Raw genomic sequence first — 10,000 nt, forward strand, 5'->3', positions numbered from 1 at the left:
TGTATATAGTTAGCTAAAGAATTTAAGTGCGAACTCTAGGTGAAGATCGGCTTACAGCCCTGAAACCACGTGTGAAGTATTGTTTTCCCAGTGTGTCTACTATTTGAGGATCGCTTTATGACCAAAGTAATATATGTAGTAGTTGTGTGCATTAAGCAGTTACAGTTTCAGTTACAGTATCACTGAGTTGTCTTAATAATTTTTTATTTCGAATTCAGTTTGTATTTCAGGCTTTTGAAGACTTAATTCCGCTGACTTCATTTTAATTTTTAAATATTTACATTTATAGCTAAAATATCGTTTCAATACTTAAATAACGTTTCGGAATTATTGTTTGTTGTCATTAGCAGTTACAGTTACAGTTGCAGTTAAAGTTAGCAGTTTCCAGTTTCAGTTGTCTGACATACAGAGTAAAGACAAAATGTTTTGTTCTATTGTCTAGTTTTGCAGGTTTAGTGAAACTTTGATTGCCAATCAATACAACAGGGTTTACATACCGTCAATAAATATTTAGTTATTTAGTGTTGCAAGGAAAGTTTCAATATGTCTTGAATTGTTAAGAGCTTTTGACGGCTTTAATAGCTTTGTATTTCCTGATATCTCGATGCGAAAAATACCGTGATACCCCTTGGACCTCTGATATGAAGTGTGTGTGTGTGTGTGTGGGGGGGGGGGGGGGGGTTTGATGCCACCCCCTCAGGGTTTTGTAAATTAGGTGATAAAGGGTTGCATGCCACCCCCCTCAGATTTTGCAAATTTTGGAAAGGAGATTTACTCTGTTGCTGAAACTTTAAGCAGCTGTTCGTTTATTGCTTGCGGATTTTTTAATGTGTCAACTGTTCCCAAAATTCGACATTTTAAACATAATTCGTCTAGTTTCTCAACACGAAATTACAAAATCGATACATTTTTACATGTACATGGTTGCATTTAAGCTTTCTGGCTTGATTTCGCACTGATTTTTTTGCCATTAAAAAAGGCAACTAAGGTGAAATAGTGAAATCAAGATGGCGGATCTGATGACGTCAGCGACATCCAACATCTCCCCCCCCCCTCAAACTGAGCCGGGAACGTGTTTGCTGACGTGCCAAAATGCTTGCAAGGCTTATAATTAGAGCTTAGGTTATGAGAAAAACACTCGTATTACTGATATGTATTGGTATGTATCCGTATGTTAGTCGTATGTATCCGTGTGTTAGTCGTATGTATCCGTGTGTTAGTCGTATGTATCCGTATGTTACTCGTATGTTAGTCGTATGTTAGTCGTATGTATTCGTATGTATCCGTATGTTCCGTATGTTACTCGTATGTTACCCGTATGTACTCGTGTGGTGTTTTAGTCATGATCCACCACAATTAACCACTTCTTTATCCGAAATGTAAGAGTTAACTCGGTTGTTTGAGTACGACTTGGAAAACCAATGATTAACGATTCCTCGAAAACCGTAATAATTAAGTTTATCAAGTAAAATTTTATGGTCGACAGTATCAAAAGCTTTCTTAAGGTCGATGAACACCCCACAGGAAAAAAGTCTTCTGTCCATATTGGTACGGATGGTTTCTACCATGTCGAGTATAGCATGCTGCTCACTCGCGGCAGTTTCATGAGTATGAAAATATGAAGATGAAGATAATAGCTGATGTTTTTCTATGAAAACCTTCATTCTGTTGTACATAATTTTCTCGAAAATTCTATTGATGAAGTTTGAAAATAATGAAATTGGTCCACAATTGCAGGCAACAGTTTCGTCATCTGCTTTGTAGGTTGGTATAATTTTGGACATTTTCAATTTAGAATGGTATTCACCGAGACTAACAGACTTGTACGTTGAGAAAATTTGCAAGGACAGGAGATATTATATCACAAGAGGCCATGTGATTTATTATTCGGAATGGACAAAATTTCAAGTTTCACTTCATGCAAAGTAACGGGCTTAAAGAAGAATGAAGTATCTGGTGATTTGGAATTACCTTGACAATCCATATGAGTGCCCAGCTTGAGGCATTTTAGTTGCTAAATTATTACCAACAGATGAAAAATACTTCTTTATAATGTTGGGTAAACGAGATGGGTCTTCGACAATGCTGTTATTAATTTGTGGATCCTTAAGTTTATTGATTAGTTTAAGACTTCTCTTCCGACGATTTAGTAGCGAATTTATAGCTTGCCACGTTTTCCGCAAATCATTCAAGTTGTTCTTGAAAAGTTCATGATAATAACGTTTTTTACTTAAGCGAATCAGAGTACAAATTTTGTTTCTGTAATATTTATATTTCTCAAAATCACCGTATTGATACACTCTATTTTTTGTGTGGATTGAAATTCGTTATCGCTTGGTTAACCATGGCTTTGAAAATTGTTTGATCTTGCGCTTAGAGAAAGTTATAATTGGAGCATGTTTATTTACAATTTTATCAATTGTTTTATAGAACTATGTGAATATCTCATATATGTTTGTACCTGGTCTTTCTATGATTAAATTCCAATCAATTGTGGCAAGTTCATCATTAAAGGCGTCAGAACAAAAATGCGAGAAATCACTCCTCTTGATTTGCCTTTGTTTGATTCTATCTATTGTCGATGCCAGGATACAAAACTGCGAAAAATGGTCGCTAACATCAGTAATAAGGTTGCCACTTACAACAACCTGATCCGGATTATTGACAAAAATATTGTCAATAAAGCTGGCTGAAGTTATGTGAACACGCGTTGGTTTATCAATTGTCAGAGTGCGATAACAACTTTGTAAGGCCAATAGGAATTCATGACTGTAATGACAAGTTTCCATTCTTTGCAGACAGTAGGCATAAATTCTTACCTGAAGCAGAATATTTCTCTACTGCCTCCTCAATATAGTTAAGAAAATTCTCTGGTGAAATGTGTTGTCGATATACGATACCACAAATCACATTTTTCTTTTTAGGAAAGCGAATTTCAATCCATAATGCTTGAAAAAATTCATTCGAAGTTGTTTCTAGAATTATGTAATCAAGGGTTCCGTCAATAAACAGGCCAGCTTTTTTAAACAGGCCGGCTAAAAAGAAGAAAGACAAGAAGGAGAACAGACGCGGAACCACCTCTGACAAAAAATATCAACCACAGGACCAGAAAAGAAATCAGAACCGAAAACGCCGGTACAGTGAAACACTGTCGGAAGAAAGAATAATAGAACAATCAGAGGAGGCTTTAAAAGCCCTGAATAGGCATCCCAAAGAGGAACATGCCCAAAGACATTACAATGCAAAGCACGAGCACGCATAAGGGCAGATGAAGCCTTTAAAACAGACATTAAAAGGATAAGAAAAACAACAGAACAAGAGGTGGTGAACGCCCTAATCAGGTACCATGAAAGGAGAATAGATGAAAGCAAAAAATCACTCAAGCGGCAAAAGAGACCGAAAGGAACTGTAAACAAGAAATCAAAGGACAATAAGAACACTCATGAGCAAAATGTAAAAGAGATAGCTGAAAACTTCTTTAAAAAGTTCAACGAGTTTAAAACCTTCATGAGCACAATGTCAAATAAAAGTGGTGAAAAGTATGCCTGTCTACTTACATAACAAGGGTGCACAGGAAAACAACAAACTGTCGAAATCGGGCAGTAAAAAGCGTAAAGAACGCAAAACCTCAAAAGCACAAGCTTATAAAAGAACACAGCTAGAAAGAAACAGGGGGTACATAAAGAACTTATCCAGACAAAACACCACAGATCATGAAATAAATTTACTCTCTAAAGAGTTAAAATTTATACCCACACCATTAACAAAAGAACAACATATCAGGCGTCAACTTCTTCAGGATTTTGAGCAATTTGCGAGAAGAATGCGCCTGAAATATATCTTTCATGGGCAAAATAGCAACCCACATCCTTATCATGTAAAATCAAACTGGATACCACAAGTTCAACCCTCAGTTGCACTCGAAAGTTATCTTGAAGAGGTTAAATTACAACTGGCAGAAATTAAACTGTCACAGCCAAAAAACAATCTGTCATCAAAAGAACGAGAAGCACTACAATCTTTAAAAACAAACAAAGATCTCAATGTGAAAAAAGCAGACAAAGGTTCCTGTGTCGTTATTATGGACACAGAAAACAAAATAAACGAAGGTCAAACGCTACTTGACAACTCGAAACACTATAGACCTTTAGATGAACCGATGGTTAAGGAAACTCAATATAAGGTGAAAGAACTAATACAAGAACTACATGAAAATAAAAACATTGATGACATGACAAAAAAATGGCTGTTACAAACACCGAGCCCGCCTAGAATTCCCATATTCTACACCCTAACTAAAATTCACAAGCCTACACCAGTAGGTAGGCCAATAATATCAGGTTGTGACGGACCAACAGAAAGAATCTCAGCATTTCTTGATAGGCTGTTGCAACCGATAGCACAAAAACAGGCTTCTTATCTTAAAGACTCTACAGACTTCATTAATTTCATAGAAAGCACAGAAGTCCCAAAGCACGGGATCATTGTTTCAATAGACGTGACAAGTCTATATACCAACATTCCACAGGAAGAGGGGATCAAAACTATATGCAAAGCATATGTTACTCACTACAAAGATAAACCCCCGATTCCAACACAGTCACTTGAACGAGCGCTCAGCCCGGTGGGGGGGACTCCCATATGAAACAGACGGGGATGCTCGTCGGAAATTTTGAATTTAACCCCTAAAGGAGACCAATCTAGGCGTGGCTTAAGCAAATTTTGACCCCTAAAAGAGACCGTTTAAAAACACAAAAATACGACACGCAATGAGTTTTAATGATAAATAGGCATAATCATCGAATGCTTTTATCTAAAAAGAAAATTTAAAAGGAAATTTGATTCCTGTTTCTCTTCGCGTAATTCTGTGTTACTTCGCGGAACCCTAAACGAGACCTTGGTGGCATAAAATATTGGCGCTTTGCCCGGAACACCCTAAGCGAGACCAAAATCCAAAATTTACACCCCTAAGCGAGACGACGAGCATCCCCGTCTGTTTCATATGGTTTCCCCCCCCCCCCCCCGGGGCGCTCAGACTCATTTTAAAAGAAAACTCATTCCATTTTAATGGAAAAAATTACCTCCAAACACACGAGACAGCGATGGGAACAAAGGTCGCTGTTGCTTTCGCAAATATCTTCATGGCGAAAGTAGAAACAGAGTTATTAAAAAAGAGCGCAATAAAGCCTATCTGTTGGAAAAGATATATAGACGACATCTTCTCTCTCTGGGGTACCGGAAGAGAACAAGTAACACACTTCATTGAGCAAGCAAATAATCACCACGCCACTATTAAATTCACAGCAGAAATCTCTGAGGAAAAAGTCACATTTCTGGATACAATTGTGTACAAAGGCAAACGGTTTAACAGCTCGTCAATTCTCGACGTACGAACGCATTTCAAACCTACTGAAACTTTCCAATATACATATTTCACGTCTTGCCACCCTTTAGGGGTCAAGAAGGGCTTTATAAAAGGCGAAGCCCTCCGGTTACTCAGAACAAATTCCTCAAAAGAAAACTTTCAAAACCGACTAAAAGAACTCAAAAAGCGTCTTAGAGAGAGGGGATATCCACGAAACTTAATAACTCAAACTCTCTCTGAAATACACTTTGAAAACAGGAAAGAAGCACTCCGACAAAAACCATCAAGAGAAAAAGCCATTTTGCCATTTGTCACACAGTATCAACCATCAGTTCCCAGCCTTTAAAACATTCTCATGAAACACTGGCAACTGATAGAGAAACAGCCTTTACTCAGACAGATCTACAAAGAACCTCCAATTATATCATACAAACGAGGAAGGTCTCTGAAAGATATATTCGTAAAAGCTAAACTCTGAGATTTAACGGCTAAAACACGTGGGTGGAAAGCGTGAGTCAGGCTTGTCAACCCCTATGATATTTCAATATGACGCTTCAAATATCTACTTTTTCAAGCACTTTCCTTTTCTCCTTTGTGTTTTTTTCTGCCTGACCGTCCAAAATAAACCTAATAGGGACTTTAAGATAGTACACGACGGTAGACTGGGACGGTTAGATGAGTGTCATGTCACGCAAAATCTCCGTGACATTTGACCGTCGTGCTTCTAGGACGGTATGTTTTCGCCGGGTTTCTCGTCGTGGAATCTACGGTGAAAACGGTAGGAATTCGTCCATACTTATTCGCACTATTTTAGTCTTTTCCTATATTATGCATTGAAAACTGATCACCCAATGTGTTAAATGTGCATTTGGTTGTGTTTGTCTTGATTTATCCATCGCTGAAATGAAAAAATCTAGCGAAAATTCTGAGTTCATTCAAAGACTCGACATCACTCGGCCACATCGCGACTCAAACCAAAATTTGCTTGTTCTCAATGTAGCGTTATTCCATAATCCACCATGACACAGGAGGAAAGCAGAAAAGAAAGGTAAAAGAGATAATTGTAGCCACATTTTTTGTTTATGAACCAATTCCCCTTAGCGGATTTACACTCGCTAGAATCCAAGGAATCTAAACAAAATGGTTCAAATTCCCAGTAAGGATAAAGAGGATTCACTGATTCGTATTCATGGTATAAAATAAGAAATTCCTCCTCGCTAATTGAACCTTCTGCAAAAGAAATTACAAGAGAATTTCTCGCCTCTTCAAAAGACATGTTTATTCCACCGTCCTACGGTCGTGTTGGCCGAATCTTAAGTTAAAAATTTTCGCGCCTTTCTACCGTACTCGTTCAAAGTCTCCGGTATACGCATCCAACCGTCCCAGCCTACCGTTGTCCACTATCTTAAAGTCCCTAATGGCTCCTGTTAATTTGAGCTGTCTGTTGTGTAGTGAAGCTAAAATATGGCATTTCCGGTTTTAGCCGGAAATGAAATATTTCGGCGGCACGAGAACAGCATGTCCTGGGTCTGGGGCCTTTTGTGAAGGTGCATTATAGGCATACACATGTGAGTATTTAAGCCTCTGTTTGCACGTGAGTGCACGTGAGTGATCATTCTAGGCCGACACCATTTAGTCGCATTTCTAAGTTTATTTATGTATATAGCCAAGTAGGATGGCCCTACGAGCTAGGGCCTGAATCCTATCCAGATTTCCTGTCTGTTTTTTTCTACGGGGTTTTTTTTCGGCAGGTTTTTCTGGCCGCCGTTCTAACCACAAAGTTTGTCAGTGGTTGCACGGCTCTCGATTTGTTTGAATTGCATGTGCTGTGGTAGCGGGAAATGTCAACATGATGGTTCTGTGCTATACGTGGATTGTATATGTGTTCGAGGTCCTGGAGCGCGCTGTCTCACTGAGCATGCCATCACTGCTCATTCAGCGACGCCTTCGATGGCTCAGCAATGCACATCGCATGGAGCCTGACCGCCTGCCAAGAGAAATCCTTTATGGAGAAGTGCAGGAGGGCGTCCGTCGCGTGGGTCGACCGCTGCTTCTGCTCTACAAGGACGTCATCAAGCGAGACTTGCGATCTGCACTAATCGACACCAGTGCATGGGAGGACATCGCCAATCACCGAGATAAATGGCAGCAATGTGTCAAAGTGGGGGTTTCAAAAGCTTAAGCGAACGCTAGAGTCCAGGCTACATGCAAGAGAGCAGCGAGGAAAGAACGCGCAGTTTTTGCTTCTGCGCGTGTTTCCACAAGGCACGTCTGTGCCACCTGCAACAGAGACTGCCACTCCAGGATCGGACTACACAGTGATACAAGATCCTGCCCAAATCCCCAGCGCTAACCATCGCCTCTTCGAGACGAGGGATGCCACTACTCTTATAGCTGTAATACTGTATGTTATTAGCTGGTACTCGGCCGAACCTTACAAAATAAACCAAATGGTTCCTATTTGAGCTGTCTCCTGTGTAGTGCAGCTGAAATTTAGCTTATGAAATAACACATTACTGTTTACAGATCTGTCCTGGATTTTGCAGGAATAAAAGTAGTGCTCGACTTGCAGAAGGAAGAGATTCAAATTTGTTTAACTGCTACCGACAATTGACAAGAAAGCGGTAGCTGGTTTAGGTTTAGGTCGAGCGAAAACTGACATTTTGAGGCAATTTAATATGGCCCTTAATAAGAAAAGATTTGTATTGTTTCACTTTCCCTCTCGAATTGTCTGCTAAACACTTATTTCGGAAGTTTGCATCACACAAAAAGCAGCCGACAATGCCACACTCGTGAACAATTGATGCCGCTTGCCCTTTGCACAACCCGACAAGAAAGCGCCAGCCCGAAATATGATACCACTATTCCCGGACTATCGGACAGCCTTATTGTCGCGCCCTGGCTAGCAAGAGTGTTCATGGCAAGAGCAAGCATTAGAACTAGACTGGTTTAATAATGATGATAATAAAAATCTCTCTATTACCTTCACAAGGAAGGCACATTGGGACCACACTAGGAAGCATCCTCGACACAATAAAATGGTTGTTTAGACGAATTTGGTCGTGCGTCTGAATAATTAAAAAAAGCTTCTCAACATTCCCCGAGCTCCACTCGTAGGTTTTGACGTCATTTTAAGAAGGCTCGAAAGGCTAAGAGTGGCTCGCTGAGAGTGGACCGCGCACCGGTGGCTCAGTTGGGTTTGATATTGTTATCTAGCCAAAAAACCAAATATGACATTTCTTGTTGCAGAGCTTATTTAGAGAGGTTTGCAGGGTTTCCATACTCACAAGCGCATTCACACTTCGTCTGTGTAATGAACACAAATAAAGATCTTTAGAGCCAACAACCCTGATCTTGATCCAAAGCATTTCAGCCAGTTCTGATTCCATATCCTCCAGGCGTTCTAACAACAATTTATCAGAAACGGCAGTAAAACTCCCTCTCGCGTAGACGATATTCTATATTTGCGAAACACGTTGAAATTAGGCGGAAAAATTTCGCTGTCTAGCACATCGGGTTTCAGGCAAGATTCTGTTCCTATAACAATGTCAGGATTAACTCTATCTATGAATGCATGTAAGTGCTCTTTCTTGTTTACAACAGACAGACAGTTTATATTTAGCAATCGGCGCTTGTGACCAATCCTTTGTCTAGAGTTTCGAGGTTTTATCGGGGTGGACTGACGAGGACCGTCTGATATCTGCGTGGAACAGGACGAAAACTGGTGCCTAGAAGACCAATTTTCAGCTTAACTCAGACTTGAGAATAGATTTGAGTGTTCTACAGGCGAATCAGTATCAAATATAGAGGAAGAAAAATTCGGTATACTATCAACAAGACTGAATTTCAAGATGGCGTTTTCCCGCTGGTTTCCATGCCCAAAGGGTCCCGGATGTAACCACAGGTTACCAACATTAATCTATTATTACATCTTTCCCTTAAACCTTAAAAGTATAGTGCTAAATCAAGTTAACCACATAAATGTGTCTGTTTCTAAAATGCGTTCTTAACCGGACAAGTTTCAAGTTCAACAATCAGCAGCCCAGTGACCTCACAACTCCCTGTATGTCACTCTCGATATCTTGTCGGAACTCGAATGGCCTGACCACTAACTCTGCTGGGCGGTCACTGTCGGCTGAGTCTGCTAGCTCTGAGTGTGAGGTTTCTTGTGTCTTGAGAATATCTTTCCGGTTTCGCCTGTATTCATGATTGTTGGCTCTCAATATATGACCTTAACTTGGTTCTCCCGCTTTGGATTCTCCTACAAGTACAGCTGGAATTTTTTCTTTCCCTATAGTGACTGTTAAAAGCAATATCTTAGTTTCTCTTCCGCAGATTCTTAGTGGTGCGCATGCATTGCATCGATCAGGTCTAAGATTTACAGGAAATAGCGGAAGAAACAACGGGATTCATCTTCGTAGTAGTTTTCTTTTGTTGATAGGCACTACCAAAACATTAATGACATCTACAATGCGCATACACAAACGACAGATAGAGATTTCGAAAGGGATACCATTCTCACAATAATATGCAGATACTAAGAACCGGCTTTACTATCATGTCAATATCTAGCTGTCACTGGTACCCCGTAATGGTCCATTCATCTCGTGTGTATAACTGCATAACACTGATCAG

This window comes from Montipora foliosa, chromosome 12, assembly GCF_036669935.1.
Source record: "Montipora foliosa isolate CH-2021 chromosome 12, ASM3666993v2, whole genome shotgun sequence".
NCBI classification, from domain to species: domain Eukaryota; kingdom Metazoa; phylum Cnidaria; class Anthozoa; order Scleractinia; family Acroporidae; genus Montipora; species Montipora foliosa.